We start from the raw sequence: 18,793 nt of genomic DNA, 5'->3' as shown, positions 1-18,793 counted from the left end.
TCTGTCTATTAGTAAAATATCTGTTGAATCACTGAATGAATTTTATTAGAACTCCTTAAAAACAGTCCCGGCCTGTACCTCTATAACACATTACTAATTACAGTTAATAAGATTCAAGATGGCCACTATATCTAACTAATGTTAGCCCAACTAAACATGGCTGTTTCACTGCTTTAGGCTCAAGGTTATGTTGTTGTGGCTGGTGATGTTCAGACACATCTCAAGGTGCTGCAGAACATTATTTGGAGTTTGACTTTAACTTCTGTAACTGTTCCTTCTTGGTATATCTTGGTCTTAAACAATATGCATTCCTTCAGGGAGAACTAGGTCTTTAATGTAACCTTGTGGTTGTCTCGTGCAGCGTTACTGCAGCGTGCACGCACACAGCTACACGTGTGTGACGAGGTTCGAAACCAAACGTGTTGTTTTTTCATTGGTTCCAACCAAAACTCTCCTGGCTTGATATAAAACAGGGAGTTTATTTAAGTTGGTTAAACTGAGGATTTCCAGAATTTGCAGAAATCTCTGCCTGCTCAAGTTGTTTACTGAAACGTAAACGACTTTAATATGCCTCACAAATCACTAGTTTTATGATGAGCACATGGTTGGGTGGGGCCGATGCTCCAAGTCTACACAGAAACACAAACAGAAGCATTTTCTTATATTTCACTGTATACAACAAGTTATATCTCAAAGACACTCTCCAGCACCTTCTGGTAGATCTAAAGTGTTCCCAGACCAGAGATAATCACTCCAGAAAGTTCTGGGCCTGTCCAGAAGTGTCCTCCACATGTTCATAAGTATTAGGAGACATCCTAACTATCTGCCTGAACCATCTTCATGAGGAGGAGCAGCGAGTCCCCTGGATGAGGGACCTTGCAGACTTGATCTTGTGCCTTGTAGAGCTATGTAAGTAAAAATATTCAGTGTTCGTGCCATATGTTCTGACAGTTCTGTTTGTTCCTTAAATCCTCATTTTCCCACAATAGAAAGCAGATAATTCCATTCTACTCTGTTAAATGCTTTGTTTTTCACATCCAGTACAATTAAAGCCTCAGAGTTGCTGTGCGTAGGTTTTAAACCACATTAAAAACTTCATGGTAATTAAAAATGTGTGTTCATTTCTGATAAATCAGGTTTGATGCGTGATTATGACTGAGGGTGAAACTGCTTTTAAATGCCAGGCTAATAACTTTACCAGCAATTTAAAGTCAACATTTACCAAATAGATCGACTGAGTCAGAGGAAAAAAGTCTGGTTCCAGGTTTGATGGAGCATGTCTGTGTTAAAAGACTCGGCGAACATCTCTAAGAGGGATGGTGACCAGCTGCTTCCAAAGGTTTTTGCAGAATTTAGATGTGAGGTCATCTGAACCTTTGACCCCTTTGTAAAGATTTGACTTCAGTCTTGAGCTCCTGCTGAGCCTGGAGCTCAAAACGTGCTCGTCCCCTTAAAGCTCTTGCAAAACAAGTATCCCATATAAGTTCACTGGAAGCTCTTCAAAAGGTGTACTTGATGTATAATGCTTCTTTTTTGTAATATAAGCTTTGGTATGATTGGCAGTTCAATAAAATGATGAAAACCTTTTTGTCCTTGGATTATTTGGTGTAATATTAAGGGCTTTTGCTTTGAACTACTTCAGGCTGGTAATTGGCTTTTACACTGTATGTACGTGAATGTTCCTGTAAAGTCCCTGAGACAACTTTGTTGTGATTTGGCACCATATAAATGAACTGAATTGAGTTGAATTGGACATGTGGTACATGAGGTGGAACGAAATTATGTACACAGGGTCCCAGTTACATCCAACAATAAAATGTATAAGAAAAACAGTAATAAGATCTGAGATATGAACTAAGAAAAACATCAACTAAATATACACTAAGCACTCACAACATAAAACATTACGTCGAACATCAGCACAAACATGAACATGAGTCCATGTGAGCAGATGAGCATGCATGAACACATCAACATTGAAACAGATCAGCAGCAACATGAAACAGATCAGCAGCAACATTGAAAACGTACAAGGACCTAAGATATACACTAAACAATAATAATATAAAATAATAAGGTGCATTAGACAGCAGCCTGAACATGAGTCTGTTGAGAGCAAATATGAATACAGAGGCTTACGGTAAGAAATCAGCAGCATGGATAATCAGCAGTACAGATAAAATGTCAAATTTCCAATTAAAGTGGCCTCACAGTGATTATCATGAGTCTAACAGCCTCAGGGTAGAAGCTGTTCCTCAGTCTAGTGGTTCTACACTTAATGCTCCTCAACCTCCTTCCTGAGGGGAGCGGGACAAAAAGTGTGTGTGCTGGGTGAGTGTGGTCCTTCATGATGCAGGGGGCCCTCTTCCTGCATCTGGAGGTGTAGATGTCTGTGATGGTGGGGAGGCTGATTCCAACATCTTCTGTGCAGCCTTCACCACTCTCTGCAAAGCTTTTCTCTCTGCAGCTGTGCAGCCTCCATGCCACACATTGATGCTGGAGCACAGGATGCTCTCCACTGCACACCTGTAGAAGGAGGTGAGGACTGAGCTTCCCAGACCAGCTCGCCTCAGCCGTCTGAGGAAGTAGAGTCTCTGATGAGCTTTCTTGATCAGGCTGGTGGTGTTGTTGCTCCAGCTGAGGTTGTCATTCATGTGCACACCCAAGTACTTGTAGCTGGAGACCACTTCCACCACAGATCCTCCTATGTGCAGGTGGGGGATGGGGGTGTTTGCTCCTTCTGAAATCCATCACGCGATACAAATATTTTACTGTCATTGAGAAACTAGCATGTGCAGCTCAAAAACAAACAGGAATTCTGTAAGTCTTGTTACATCAGTCATACTTGGGGTTGTAGGTTGGATTAGCTGGTCTATGACGTCATAGTTTTCAAAATTTTGTATTTAGAGTCCACATGAAAACCTGAGGGTGGTGTTTCAACATTTTGTCATTCTATAACCTGGTTTCCAAACTACTGTAAGCTGTTTCTGTGTGGACACTCGGCTGAAACAATAAAAAACTTCAGGTAGTCACAGAATACTGTTCTTTTGTGGATGAGGCCTTAGTTTGATCTACATGGTGCATATGCTTTCACACACGGCCTATTGTATTCTAAATAGTTCACACAAAATACATTCACATTTAAAAAATGATCCACTGCTAAGGAACTGGAGAGACTAGATCAACTTGTTTTGTTGAATCAACAGTTGAAACTCTTCAAGATTGTTAGTCATCTCATAAACTGGAGGGGAAAAACTACTGCTTGTTTATTTTGGAAGAACTTATTAAACCAATCAATATATCAAGGTAGAGCAACATGAATGTTGTTTGTTTAAATCAACCAACTTTATAATACCTCCATCTGCAGCAACAATGACAGAAACGTCATACTTACAACTTCCATGTCAGAAAGAGGCTTTTTTTCCTTCTACATTTTATTGTTGGGTGTAACTGGGATCCTGCGTACATAATCTCATTCCACCACATGTACCACATGAAATGCAAATGACAAACAAACTCTGAACAAGCAGATATTATGATAAGTGATCACAGGAAACCTGGTGAGTAATCAGATTTGTTGCTCAACTTACAGTTTATTATTGTCCCTGCTGGTCCAGTTGAACCAGAAACTACCATGAGTGGGTTCTGTGAACGGTCAGATAAACGTCAAAGTGAAGTCTAAACAAGATGAGAAATCATGGTACAAAGCCTAAAAATCCATCCATCCATTTTCTTTACACGCTTCTTCCATTTTGGGTCACGGGGGTCGCCAGTGCCCATGTCCGGCAATTGTGCGAGGGGCGGGGGACACCCTGGACAGGTCTCCAGTCCATCACAGGGACACATAGAGACAAACAAACATTCACTCTCTCACTCACACCTAGAGACAATTTAGAGTTATCAATCAGTCTAATATGCATGTTTTGGGTCTGTGGGAGGAAACTGGAGAAAACCCACGCAGCACGGAGAGAACATGCAAACTCCACCCAGAAAGTCCCCCGGACTGGGATTTGAACCAGGGACCTGCTCACTGAGAGGCAGCAGCTCTACCAGTTGCACTACCGTGCTGCCCTAGCCTAAAAGTCCTTCAACTTTTTTTTGGTCAGAATATTTAATGCTCCTGTAATCTTACAGTAACATCACCACACGTATCTGTTCCTCAGTAGGGAAATTGGCCATAGGGAAAATCTTTTTTTTTTTTTTTTATCCCATATTTATCTTAAAAAGTGCATTCCGGCAGTAATGTTTTTTTTTTTTTTTTATCCCATATTTATCTTAAAAAGTGCATTCCGTCAGTAATGTTTTTTTTTCTTTTTACCTCTATTCCTATAATTTAAATTTTTACATAATCTATCTATGTGGTGCTCTGTTTTTTTTGTTGGAGAGCCGTGGTAAAAAGTGATTGATATAAATATTTTATTCTTCCCAGAGGAGATGCTTCATTCCCGGCTTAATTTGCTGAAGAGCTCCGCCTCTCGTCTTGTAAAAAATAATAATAATAATAATAATTTGGATGTAAAGAGCAACAACACACTTGCAAGTTGCACAAGTAACATTTGGAATAAAATAAATCTGTTCCACGTGCATGCAGGCTGCAGAATCGGATGCACAACAACTCAGAATGGCTGATGACGGTTGACTTGTTGATTCCTCAAAGCAGAATGTCTTTAGCAGGTGCACCGTTCATGGCAGCTTGCTAGTACATCTGGGTCGGTAAAAGCAACAAAGAATTCACAAACTAGAGTTTCTGCTATGAGTATACTGTATACATGTATGTATATATATGTAGAAGAAGGGGTGGGTCCTCAGATTGTTGAATTTTTATTAGTAATTTTATTCTGAAGGGGCACCACTTGCTTTCCGGTTCTTAAGCAAGAAAATTTTTAACTCAGACTCAAGTTTACGTGTCCTAGTGAGTTCTTTTCATATTAAATTCAAATGTCATATATAATAAAAACGCTTAGAGTCAGAGTGCAATTTTGTGAAGTTTATTATCGATTTTGGTGAATATAAGTGGTCAAAAAATGATGAGTACAGCTGAAGAATGAATAATGGCTTTAACTTGACAACACAAGAGGTTATGGAATTATCTTCTAAACTTTAATATGGTGAATTATGAGGTTCAAAAGCAGAGTAAATTATCCTCTATAAAGTTAACTAAATGAAGTGTTTTGGCTAGATGTGATTTGTCAATTTAGGAAAACTTAATTCTAATTAATAATGATGAATTTTGCTTAGACTGGACAACTTCTTATCTTGGGCCTCAGACACCAGCAGAGAGAAGGAGCAGCTTTTCCTACCGATTTGAAGTTGTAGTTCAACCGCCTGAGGGTTACCAGGGACTCTCTTGAGATGAGTTAAAGCGCCGAAGGTGGATATCCCTTGACACTGGACATCAGCTGAAATCAGGAGTCGAGTTAACTGGCTCCCGAGTGGTCAGTTGAGGCGCTTCCAGGGGGCTGCGTTTTCTCCTTCTGGTGACAAGGAACCTTTTGGTGCTTCCTTGAAACAAGAGACAAATCTCTGGAACACTTGTCTCTTTTCTGCATGAACGTCTTATCTTCTGGCATAAATTTCCGATTGCTTGACCTTTCTTCTTCAAAAGCTTCCCCAGACTGCTCTAAACTAAACGTCAGAATAACTTTTTCTGATTTAGAGGGCGTTACAATATTGATGGTCGAGCCAATCAAAACAGAAAGGCTGGACCTTTGTTTCAGATTACTGTTTCATTTGAACTTTAATAACCTTAATAAAAATAAATGGCTAATTTACTCTGCTTTGGTAAATACACAATATAACAGCAGAATAATTAAAACTTCTAAGCAGTTTGACTCATCCATAAACATTTTCATTAGAACTTGTGCAAACAACAGTTGAAACCTCTGATTACTAGTTTTTTTTTTACTTCTACTTTCTTATGCATGATTAAACTGAGTACCAAGCTCAGAAAGAAGAAGCACGTTATTTCATAGCAGTTTTACAGCAAAACATTCAATTGTATTCAGGAGAACTCAGAAAATTAAATTGTTCAAAACAATAACTTCTACCATGGGATGGCAATGTTGTTTCATACATTCACTACTACCAAAAGAGTCCTTGAGGAACAATAGGGTGGTTCTTTCTCACACTCAAAGACTGCAGGACGAATCCTCCCTTTTAGGAAGAGATACACATAACGCTCAGATGTTATATTACAAAGGTCAGATGGAAAGGTTCTCATACAAAGGGCCTTTCAGCTTTGCTGAAATCATAATAACAGGTGTGCAATTAATTACAATAACAGATTTTTGTTATTCATTTTTTTGTAACATGGTTTGTTACTGTCCAGCTTTGGGAATGAGAGTCAGTCTTACTTTCAAAGTATCAAAAGAATAAAAGTTGATGGTAGAAAAACCTTGATGTGTCCCTGCACACACACACACACACACACACCCACCCACACACACACACGCGCACACACACACACACACACACACATATATATGTATATGTATATATATATATATATATATATATATATATATATATATATATATATTTGTCGACTCACATCTTTCTTTTAAGCTCCATGTGGAAAACTTGGTAAAGAAACTGAAAGTTAAACTGGGTTTCTTTTTCAGAAACAGATCCTGTCTAACTCTGAATGCTAGAAAACGCCTTGTATCTGTGACCTTCCTTCCCTCAATTGATTATGGTGATATTATTTACATGAACGCTCCTACAAGAACCCTGCAGATGTTGGATGCTGTCTATCATGGTGCACTAAGATTCATAACTGGCTGTGATTATCATACCCACCACTGCACCCTGTATTCATTGGTTAACTGGTCACCATTAACTTCACGCAGACTCTCTCACTGGTACATTTTCATCTTTAAATCACTTCTTGGTCTGCTGCCTTCATACATCTCCTCCTACATGTCTCTGCGTGAGTGCAGCTACGGAGTGCACTCTCAGGACATTATTACCTGCAGTGTTCCCTCAGTGAGGACTGAACTTCCAGGATATTCCAGGAGACAGGAGCGGAGTAGGAGAAGGCCCTTTTGTCTATCTTACAAAAAGATTTGAAGCTCTCGACCTTGACCTCTCTAAGTGGCTTTAAGAATCTGTTGGACTCCTGGCAGGGTCCAATGCAGACATGTTCCTGTTTTTAGTTTTATACATTTGTCTTGGAATCTAGCTGTTTTTTTTGTTTTGTTACCTTTTTCCTTTTAGCCATCCTATTTGTTAAAAAAAAAAAAAAAAAAAAAAACTGTAGTATGAGTTTTTATAACTGCTTATTGTTGTTGCTGTTGTCCATTGTTGTCATCTTTCTTTGTTGAAATCAGGTCTCTCTTGTAAATGAGTCCTCGAGGCTCAATGGGATTTACCTGTATAAATAAAGATTGATTGATTGATATATATATACATATATAATAGGCCTACGTAATAGTCCCCAATGGTGTGCCACAAGGCTCAGTTTTAGGTCCCACTCTTTTTACAATTTCTATAAATAATGTAGGACAAAACATTCCTGAATCATCCTTGCATCTCTATGCCGATGACACTGTTGTTTATTGTCGAGCTAACACAGTTGCCAGGGTTTTCCAGTTTCTACAGTCTGCATTTGACATCATTCAGTCAGACTTATTCCACCTCAAACTGGTGCTAAATGCTGACAAAACGAAAGGAATGGTGTTTTCCAACAGAAATCTGTGCCAGCAACTCTTCCTCCTACCTCATCCATGCATGGTGTTCCCATTGAGTTTATGGATTCTTACAAATACTTGGGAATTTTGTTAGATGTACAATTCTCTTTTAAACCACATATTAAAAACTTGATAAAGAAACTGAAATTAAAACTGGGTTTCTTTTTCAGAAATAGATCTTGCTTAACTCTGAATGCCAGAAAACGCCTTGTAACTGCTCTCTTTCTACTGGTCATTGACTATGGTGACACTATTTACATGAATTCCCCTGCCAGCTCCTTGCAGATGTTGGATGTTGTCTACCATGGCGCGCTAAGATTCTTAACTGGTTGTAACCAAGGCCAGATTAACACTTCGCTATACCCTGGGCAACAATCTTCAAGGACCCCACCAACATGACCCCAGAATCACCATAATCTGGCAAAATACAGAATAAATTACAGTAATATAAGTAAATACATTTCAAATTCTAACCATCAAGTGTATTTTGATGTACAAATGTCCAAATGCTCATAGAACTATAAATCCTATATTATGTCCTCTTGTTAACATATCACGAACACTGAGTTAAGTTGAACGCACGTTTCCTGCATTCTGGTGTATTTTAACAGTTATTTAACCTCTAGTTTTACCTACGTAAGTAAATAATGTAGCCTGAGTGAACTTTTACATATAAAACACACAAAACAAAACGTAACTAGCTTTAATCATTAACCTTTAATTTAACCAGTAAGCATACAGTGTAATTATGGCAGAAAATGGAGGATTTACCTGCATTTACCTTGGTACAGATGAACATGTTTATATCTGTTGTAATCAGATGCTCATGTGGTCGGCCACCGGCTTTTTACATTTTTTCAAACTTCATTTAATTTTTGAAATGGAATAAACTATTCCACCCTCTAAAGGCTCAGGGTAACACATGTCTGAATTACACCTTGAACCATTTTTTTATGATGATTTTTCATGAAATCCCTCTGACTGCAAAGCACCCGTAAAGCAAAACCATGATGTAAAAGATCTTTAATATTGTAAAGAGATCTATTAAAGTTCTCATCCTTTGTTGAAAAACATAACCTTAGCTGTTGTCATAAAGATTTTAAGAATGAATGTAAGGCAATCCCTTCAGGTTTGATTCAATTAATTAAAAATATCATTATCCGAGTCAGAGATACTTTATTGTCATTCCACCTCATGTGGTACATGTGGTGGAACAAAATTATGTACACAGAGTCCCAGTTACATCCAACAATAAAATGTAAAAGAAAAACAATGATAACATCGTAAGATATGAACAAAGAAAAACATCAGCTAAAAATACATTAAGCACTAATAAGATAAAAACATTACGTCGAACATCAGCACGAACATGAACATGAGTCTGTGAGCAGATGAGCACGCATGAACACCTCAGCATGAAACAGATCAGCAGCAACATGAAACAGATCAGCAGCATGAGATCAGCATCATGGATAGTCAGCAGCACATATCAACAATCAAGTGGCACTACAGGGATTTTTTTCCACAGTAATTTTTTTACAGTAATTTTCACAGAGATCATTCTGACCAGGGTTCATGAGTCCAACGGCCTCAGGGTAGAAGCTTGTAGCAGTAATGAAGGGTGAGATGGAGGAAGAAGGGTGACACCTTTTCCATCTCCACTCCACTACGTTTGTTTTATTTATTTATCATTCATTAACGAGGGGCACCAGCTGATCAGTTTACTGACCAACAACAACTTCATTAATATATTCACCCTTTAACGATCAGAATCAGTCACTGAAGTAGAATCTGTTAATTATAGGGAGTTCTACACCAGAACAAATGAATATTCATCTGAATGAAGAGACCAAAGTTGGCTTTGAAGTTTTATTACAAAAATAATCAAACTAAAACTCAAGAACAATAATAAACAAACAATAATAATGAATCAATCAAGGCTTCATTCGCTTATCTAAGGCAAAATTCACTCTTTGAACAGGGATTATTTTGGTTTCTATACACACACTAATTTAGACAAAGTTTGACTATTTTAATAGTTTACTTTGGATTTTGGTTGAAAGAAGTCATTTAATTTGATCAGATAAGTCATTTATTACCACTGCAAGCCAGGAAATGATTTACCATGTTGCATCAGCTAAAACTGGCATCATGTCACCAGTTTCTGCTCCTTACCGGGTCAGTGTTGAGGCGTCACTCGTCTTTCTGGGGTTCTCTGGTGGATCAGACCAGGATACACCACGAAGAGGACTCGCCTGGAACTGCCCAAAGGTAGCTGAACGTTCTGCCTCCATCCTCCAGCTGCCCAGTGCTAGCATTAGCAGCATTCTTCATAGATGTGGAAGGATGGCAGTAGGCTTGATCCTTCTTCCAAATTATTGCTTATTTGTTGGTTGCAGTCAGCTTCCAAAAAATCCTCCTTCTCTGATTCCATTCGAGGCAATTTGGGTCATAGAAAACGGTCCATTTCTGCATTTCATGCACTTTTCAAATGTTTACCGAACTTTCAGTAACTTGAATTTTCACTTTCGGTTCGGAGGTTCATTTCCTGTTGTGAGATCAGATTTTTTTTTTAAGCTCAATATAATCATTGATTATTTTTTTTTAATTAGTTGTGTTTTGCGAGGAAAATAGCACAACCACCACATATTAAATAATATTAACTTCGATGAAAAAGAAAATAATCTGATATTTTCTTGGGGGTACTACAGGGGTGCTATGACTTTTCCAGGGGGTGCTCTATGCGCCCTAGCACCCCCTGGTGCCACCCCTGCTCCCCACCATCACAGACATCTACACCTCAAGATGCAGGAAGAGAGCCGCCTGCATCATGAAGGACCCCACTCACCCAGCACACACTAGGGCATTAACAGAGTACTCGAGTAATCTACACATCGATTGCTAGGACATCGATCGATGTTAAAAATGTAAAGTCGAGTATCCGTAGTGACGTCATATTATGTGACCACCGTATGACCGTAGGGGGCGGTGTTGCACTGTTGCAGGTCACAGAGTACGGTGTAACACCGGGTCCAATCCACCAGAACCAGTTTCGGTTTAAGTTTCGTTTTTGACGTGCTGCGTTTTTTCACGTTTGCAGTTTAATAATAATAACTAATGCTTTAGTTTTTCCTGTGACTTATTTGCAGTATGATAAATGGTAGGAGCATAATATACACTCCCAATGTTTTGTTGGTCTTTTTTTTGTTGTAAATAATTACCTTTTTTTGCGGTTTTATTCATTTATTTATTTTTGTATCTTGAGATCTATGACGTCATCAAATACACGAGTTCTACTCGGGTTTTATTATGTTAATGTCGAGTTTTAAAATTATATACTCGTTCAACCCCCAGCACACACACGTTTTGACCCGCTCCCCTCAGGAAGGAGGTTGAGGAGCATTAAGTGTAGAACCACAAGACTGAGGAACAGCTTCTACCCTGAGGCTGTTAGGCTCATGAATCTCTAACCAGAATAATCACTGTGAAAAATCACATCATGCTGCTGCTGATCTGTTTCATGTTGCTGTCGATCTGTTTCATGTTGCTGTCGATCTATTTCATGTTGCTGCTGATCTGTTTCATGTTGCTGCTGATCTGTTTCATGTTGCTGCTGATCTGTTTCATGTTGCTGCTGATCTGTTTCATGTTGCTGCTGATCTGTTTCATGTTGCTGCTGATCTGTTTCATGTTGCTGTGTTCATTCACACTCGTCTGCTCACACAGACTCATGTTCGTGCTGCTGTTGGGTGTATTGTGTTTATTGTTTTTATGCTATTAGTGCTTTGCATATTTTTAGTTGATGTTTTTTTTCTTTTACATTTTATTGTGGGATGTAACTGGGACCCTGTGTACACAATCTCATTCCACCACATATACCACATGTGCTGGAATGACAAATAAAGAAACTCTGACTCTCTGACTCTTTTTCATAAAACACTTTGACCATCTAAAAGCAAATGTTAATTTTATTGACAATTTAATTGACAAAATACTCATTATATTGGGTTTAAACTGTAGTATCTTAAAAACTAGTGCAAAATCTTGGTACATATTTTTATAACTGTTATTTTCTCTTTTGTACTTATGACGATGTTAGTAAAGTTGTCACGGTTTTGGTGTTTCCTTTTAGTCTCCCTGTGTCTCAGTGTATCAGTTTTCTGTTCCTAGTCTTTTTGTGTTTTTGTCACATGTTTAGCCTGACAGTTTGGCTTTTTGTTGCTCCATGATCCGCACATAACTTCCCTGTTCAGCCCTGGGGTTTTGTAGTGATGGAGAAGCCAATGTTTTCTGAACCACTTCATTAGTATGAAGCAGTAGTGTTGAGATGGTTCAGGATAAGTATGACGTCACCTGCTGGCCAAGTCTCAACATTACAGCTGCATGAAACAAGAAAGTACAATGCATCATTAAGGCACATGACAAGTTTTTTTGTGCATCTTGCAAATTTTGACTGTTTTTCATTTAAATACTTTAATAATTATTTTTGTTACAATCTGCTCTATGCCCTGCACACGACTGAACCCCTGCTCACTACAGCAACACTATAGTCAAATTTGCAGACGACGCCAGGGTGGGGGGTGGGGGTGTGTGTCTGCCACAGGGACGAGGTGGAACAACTGCCTGCTTGGTGCAGGGGGAACAATCTGCTCCTCAACACCTCAAAGACCAAGGAGCTGATCGTCGGCTTCAGGAAAAAGAAAATGGCAGTCCCACCCCTCATTAAAAGTGTGGACAGTGTGGAAAGAGCAGCTGACTACTTTTACCTGTGAGTCCATATTTAGGGGAATCTGACCTGGAGTGTGAACACCTCAGAGTTACTGCAAGGCCCAGCAGAGACTGTACTTCCTGCAGGAGGAACAACATCACAGCTCCACAGAGAGCATCTTAACAAAGTGACTTACTGTGTGGTATGTTAGCTGCACAGTGGATCAGAGGAAAGCGCTCCAGAGAGTTATCAACACAGCCCAGAAGATCATGGGCTGCCCTCTCCTCTCACTGGAAGATCTACACAGTTCCTGCTGCACAGGAAAAGCCCACAACATGTCAAAGAACACGTCACCCTGGACATGTTGGAACTGTTACCATCAGGGAAAAGGTTCAGATCAATCAAGACAAGAACAAAACATTTAAAAATACTTTTTATCCGTCAGCCACTACTGAACTTAACAACAACTGTAATGAGAACTGAATAAGTGCAATAAGGGACAACTAGTGTCATATCAGTCTGCTTGTGTTGCACATTTGGAGTGTTTCAATCTGTAACTACTGCCTTTTATACAGTTTATATATTTTTATTTTTTGTTAATTTTTGTATTACACTGTTTTTACTTTTGCTCTGGGAAGCAAACCCATGTTTCATTGTACTCAGGTGCAATGACAATGAAGGTCTATTCTTTTTTAAGCCATCCATCCATACATCCATTATCTTCTGCTTGTTCTGAAGTCGGGTCGCAGGGGCAACAACTTGAGAAGAGAAGCCCAGACATCTCTTTCCATAGCCACCTCTTCCAGCTCTTATGGGAGAATTCCAAGGCGTTCCCAGGCCAACCGAGAAACATAGTCTCTCCAGCAACCCTCACTACACGTTGGGTCTACCGGGTCTGTCCGACATCTTCCCCCACCATCTGATCCAACTCACGACCAGGTGGTGATCAGTTGACAGCTCAGCTCCTCTCTTCACCCGAGTGTCCAAAACAAATGGCTGCAAATCAGATGACACGACTATGAAGTCTATCATCGAGCTACGACCTAGGGCATCCTGGTGCCAAGTGCACTTATGGACACCTTTATGTTCAAACATGGTGTTTGTGATGGACAAACTATAACTAGCACAGAAGTCCAACAACAGAACACCACTCGGGTTCAGATCAGAGAGGCCGTTCCTCCCAATCACACCCCTCCAGGTCACACTGTCATTACCCACGTGGGCATTGAAGTCCCCCAGCAAAATAAAGGAGTCCCCAGCTGGCGCACCTTCCAGCACCCCTGCTAAGGACTCCAAGAAGGCTGGATACTCTGAACTGCCGTTCAGTGCATAGGCACAAAAAATAGTCAGAGCCCATCCCCCCACCTGAAGGCGAAGGGAAGCCACCCTCTCATCTTCCGGGGAAAACTCCAACACACAGGAACCAAGTCGGGGGGCTGCAAGTAGACCCACACCAGCTCCACGCCTCTCACCCTGGGCAACTCCAGAGTGGAATAAGATTCAGCCCCTCTCAAGGAGCTCGGTTCCAGAGCCCATGCTGTGCATTGAGGTGAGTCCAACTATTTCTAGTCGGTACTAGAAAAGTTTTTTTTTTTTAATTAAATTAATTTTTTTTCCCTGCTATTCTACAATGAAACCAGACGTGTTTTCCCTCTCTCCCCCACACACCCGCTTTCCTGCTGCGCTCTTTTGTCCTGTGAACCCTTAAAAAAGCCTCTTTTTTTTCTGCATACCTCTTAATTGGAAGGATCAGCTGGTCTCTCAACAAAATCGATCAACTTCTCCCGACAGGAGTCAGGGTAAGGAGGACCCTCTGACCTCTAAGGAACAAATTGGATTCATGATGACAACTAGATTCTGCTGTTTGGGTTGGTGAAATCTGGTTGTCTACAAATTCGTGTGGAGGTGTTGAACTATCGTCTATGCTACGACTTTCACACTAACTTCCGGTGAGCTGATAGACGGCAGCTCCCTCCGGCTTCTCTGCAGTCTTTTATCATCAAACTGACCCATTTTTTCGAACCGGACTAAAGTTGGTCCTCCTTCCAACCGAATTCGGCGTTCAGTGACTCAGAAAGCCGGACGGGACCGTCCAAAAATATATTTTGGTCCAGGACCGGCCGATCCCACCCCACTGGTCACTCTGAGCGCACCCTGCCGGCCAGGTGACCCCTCGAGCCGGGGAGTCGTCGCACGAATTTCTTATCTAAGCAAAATATTATTCTGAATAAGAATAAGAAGGCCACACTAATTATTTATAGCCGCAGCTTCGTGCACGTCGCCCATCTTCGGACGACTGTACGTACATATTTGCGTTGTATCTCGGTGCAATGCCAATAAAGTTTATTCTGATTCTGACCTCTCAACCTCACACACAAGCTCAGGCTCCTTCCCCACCAGAGAGGTCACGTTCCATGTCCCAAGAGCCAGCTTTGGTAAGCCAGGATCAGAGCACCAATGTCCCCACCTTTGGCCACTGCCCATGGCATCATGCACCCAACTTTTATGGCCCTTCCTGCAGGTGGTGTGTCCACAGGAAGACAGGATTTTAAATGATACCCGTAACATAGAGCAGACTTGTTAGCTCAAGTGCTGATCTTACTGGTTTCAGCCTGGAGCCCAGAACAGATATTGTTTGAACTAAATAAGATCCAAAAGTAAGGATTCTGTAAATGTTATCATGCTTAAATTGATCATAGCATTTTGTTATGTTTGTTTAAAAATAAAATATGAAATAGATATGTAGATGTGAACTCAGTTCTGTGGTATGGAAACACATTGCCTTATCCATCACAGCAACTAACTGGGAGTGGTGGCACAGAGGTTAGAGAAGGTGAGCCTGTGATCGGACATTTGCAGCTTCAACTCCCCAGACTGACAACATAAAAATGTGGGTGGGAAAGGTGAAGCATCCACACCTGCCTCCACCCTCATTTACCCCACTCTGGACCCTTGAGCAAGGCACTTAACCCCCACCATCTACTACCAAACAGGTCTCTCTTGAAAATGAGTTCTCATGATTCAATGAGATTACCTGGATAAATAAAGGTTACATTAAAAACAGAACAGTATGACTGATAATACTGCCTCTGCTTGCATTTGTGTACAAACAGTAACATCCTGAATTTGTTCCTCCATCCTGAAACATGATTACTATAATAATAATAATAATAATAATAATAATACTTTATTTATAAAGCCCTTTAAAACAACCACAGCTGCCACAAAGTGCTGTACATATAAAATCAAGAACATTTAAACACATAAAAACAGTATAATGAATGGATACATGCTGTTGCAAGACTGACAAAAAATAATAAACTATATTAGGGATGCACAATATTATCGGCTTGGTATCGGTATAGGCCGATATTAGCGTTAAAGTTCAATATCGGACATCGGCCATTCCATTAAAATAACTCACAGATATAAAAGGCGCTGTTGTTGCCTGTAGCAGCAGCACAACGTGATGATGTTGCAGTGGCAGCGCAACACGATGACGTTGCAGCACAACATGATGACGTAGCGCAATGCGATGACGTCACATGCGCCTACCCGGTGGTGTGAAAGTATTATTTTTTGTTGGTGAGGATGTCGGATTCCGAAGATTTATGGATTATGTTGAGCCTCGCTACATTGTCCCCAGTCAGAGATATTTTTACGACATAACCTTACCCGATTTACATACCGTCATTTTCGACGTCACTGAGAAGCTAATAGCTGATAGCATGACATGTTGGGTGAGTTTTACCACAGACATTTGGACGGCGTGTTAGCCCTTTTAGCATGAGTAGTCTTACGGCACAATGGATAGACAATAACTTTGAACTTAAAAAGACTGTCCTTCATGCACAGGAGTGCAGAGGATCCCACACTGCAGCTAAGAACTAGGAACAGGCCTCCACAAGTGAGACAGCAGGTGACTAATGCTAATAAATAACATTTAACACTCTTCATTTAATATGTTAAAGTGCTATGCATATCATATGGCTGTTACTGAATATATGTCACCAGCTCTTACAACTGTTACACAATTTTTGTAGCAAATAAGCCTAAATAAAAGGGCTATGTTCTGACAAAGGAACATATATAAAATATCGGTATTGGCATCGGTCATTAGCCAAATAAGTTTTAACATATCGGCATATCGATGATGAGAAACACAAATGGACTTAATGTTCCCTTGCCCGGACGTGGGTCACCGGGGCCCCACTCTGGAGCCAGGCCTGGAGGTGGGGCACGCGGGCGAGCGCCTGGTGGCTGGGCTTTTACCCATGGAGCTCGGCCGAGCACAGCCCGAAGAGGAGACGTGGGTCCCCCTTCCCATGGGCTCACCACCTGTGGGACGGGCCAAAGGGGTTGGGTGCAATGTGGGATTGGTGGTGGCCGAGGGCGGGGACCCTGGCGGTCTGATCCTCGGCTACAGAAGCTGGCTATTGGGACGTGGAATGACACCTCACTGGTGGGGAAGGAGCCTGAGCTGGTGTGTGAGGCTGAGAGGTTCTGGCTAGAAATAGTCAGACTCACCTCTACGCATGGCTCTGGCTCTGAAACCAGTTTCCTTGTGAGGGGCTGGACACTCTTCCACTCTGGAGTTGCCCCTGGTGAGAGGTGCCGAGCAGGAGTGGGCATACTTATTGCCCCCCAACTTGGTGCCTGTGTGTTGGGGTTTTCCCCGGTGAATGAGAGGGTGGCCTCCCTCCGCCTACGTGTGGGTGGATGGGTTCTGACTGTCGTTTGTGCTTATGCACCAAACGGCAGTTCAGATTATACACCCTTTTTGGAGTCCTTGGAGGGGGTACTGGAATGTGCACCTCCTGGGGACTCCCTTGTTCTGCTGTGGGACTTCAATGCTCATGTAGGAAATGAGAGTGAGACCTGGAGGGGTGTGGTTGGGACTAACGGTCCCCCTGATCTGAACTCGAGCAGTGTTCTGTTGTTGGACTTCTGTGCTCGTCATGGATTGTCCATAATGAACACCTTGTTCAATCATAAGGGTGTCCATATGTGCTCTTGGCAGCAGGACACCCTAGGCCGCAGTTCGATGATCGACCTTGTGATCGTCTCATCTGATCTGTGGCCACATGTCTTAGACACTCGGGTGAAGAGAGGGGCAGAGCTGTCCACTGATCACTACCTGGTGGTGAGTTGGCTCCAATGGTGGGGGAGGATGCCGGTCAGACCTGGCAGACCCAAACGTATTGTGAGGGTTTGCTGGGAACATCTGGCAGAGTCTCCTGTGAGACAGAGTTTTAACTCCCACCTCCGGGAGAACATCGAACATGTTCCAGGGGAGGTGGGGGACATTGAGTCTGAGTGAAACATGTTCCATGCCTCTATTGTTGAGGCGGCTTACTGGAGCTGCGGCCGCAAGGTTGTCGGTGCCTGTCGCAGCGGCAACCCTCAAACCCGATGGTGGACACCGTCGGTGAGGGATGCTGTCAGGATGAAGAAGGAGTCCTATTGGGCCTTTTTGGCCTGTGGGACGCTGGAAGCAGCTGATGGGTGCTGGCAGTCCAAGCGACATGCAGGATGGTCGCTGAGGCAAAAACTCGGGCATGGGAGGAGTTCGGAGAGGCCATGGAGAATGACTTCCGCACGGCTTCGAGGCAATTCTGGTCCACCATCCGGCATCTCAGGGGGGAAAGCGGTACGCCACCAACACTGTTTATAGTGGGGGTGGTGTGCTGCTGACCTTAACTCGGGATGTCGTGGGTCGGTGGGCAGAATACTTTGAAGACCTCCTCAATCCCACCGGCACGTCTTCCACTGAGGAAGTGGAGCCTGGGGACTCTGGGTCGAGCCCTCCAGTCTCTGGTGCTGAGGTCACCAAGGTGGTTAAAAAGCTCCTCGGTGGCAGGGCCCCAGGGGTGGATGAGATTCGCCCGGAGTTCCTTAAGGCTCTGGATGTTGTAGGGTTGTGTTGGCTTACGCGACTCTTCAATATTGCGTGGACATCGGGGGAAGTTCCCCTGGTTTGGCAGACTGGGGTGGTGGTCCCCCTATTCAAAAAGGGGGACCATAGAGTGTGTTCCAACTACAGGGGAATCACGCTCTTTAGCCTCCCTGGTAAGGTCTATTCGGGGGTTCTGGAGAGGAGGGTCCGTCAGCTGTGGTTGTGTGTGTGGTCGTTGGTGGTGCATGGCGGCGGTCGGGGGTGTGGCTTTGCTTTGACAGGGTGCTGGCTGGTCAGCCTGATGTGAGATTTGCGGTGGGGGGTGCTGTGTGTGTGGGGATGTGCATGGGTGGCGTGCCGGGACCTCTCCGGGCCTGTGGTGTGGGGCTGTAGGGATGCCTGATCATTGGTGTGCTGGGCCGGCCTTCCTCAGCAGCTGCTCCCTGCTGCTCTGGCCCCGGGCCTGGGGCCAGCTTGCGGTCGCTGTCGGGTGGGTGGGGC

The sequence above is a fragment of the Nematolebias whitei genome, chromosome 16, assembly GCF_014905685.2.
Source record: "Nematolebias whitei isolate Nwh7 chromosome 16, NemWhi1, whole genome shotgun sequence".
Lineage (NCBI taxonomy): Eukaryota > Metazoa > Chordata > Actinopteri > Cyprinodontiformes > Rivulidae > Nematolebias > Nematolebias whitei.
The sequence above is the reverse complement of the archived record's forward strand: the minus strand, read 5'-3'. Positions refer to the sequence as shown.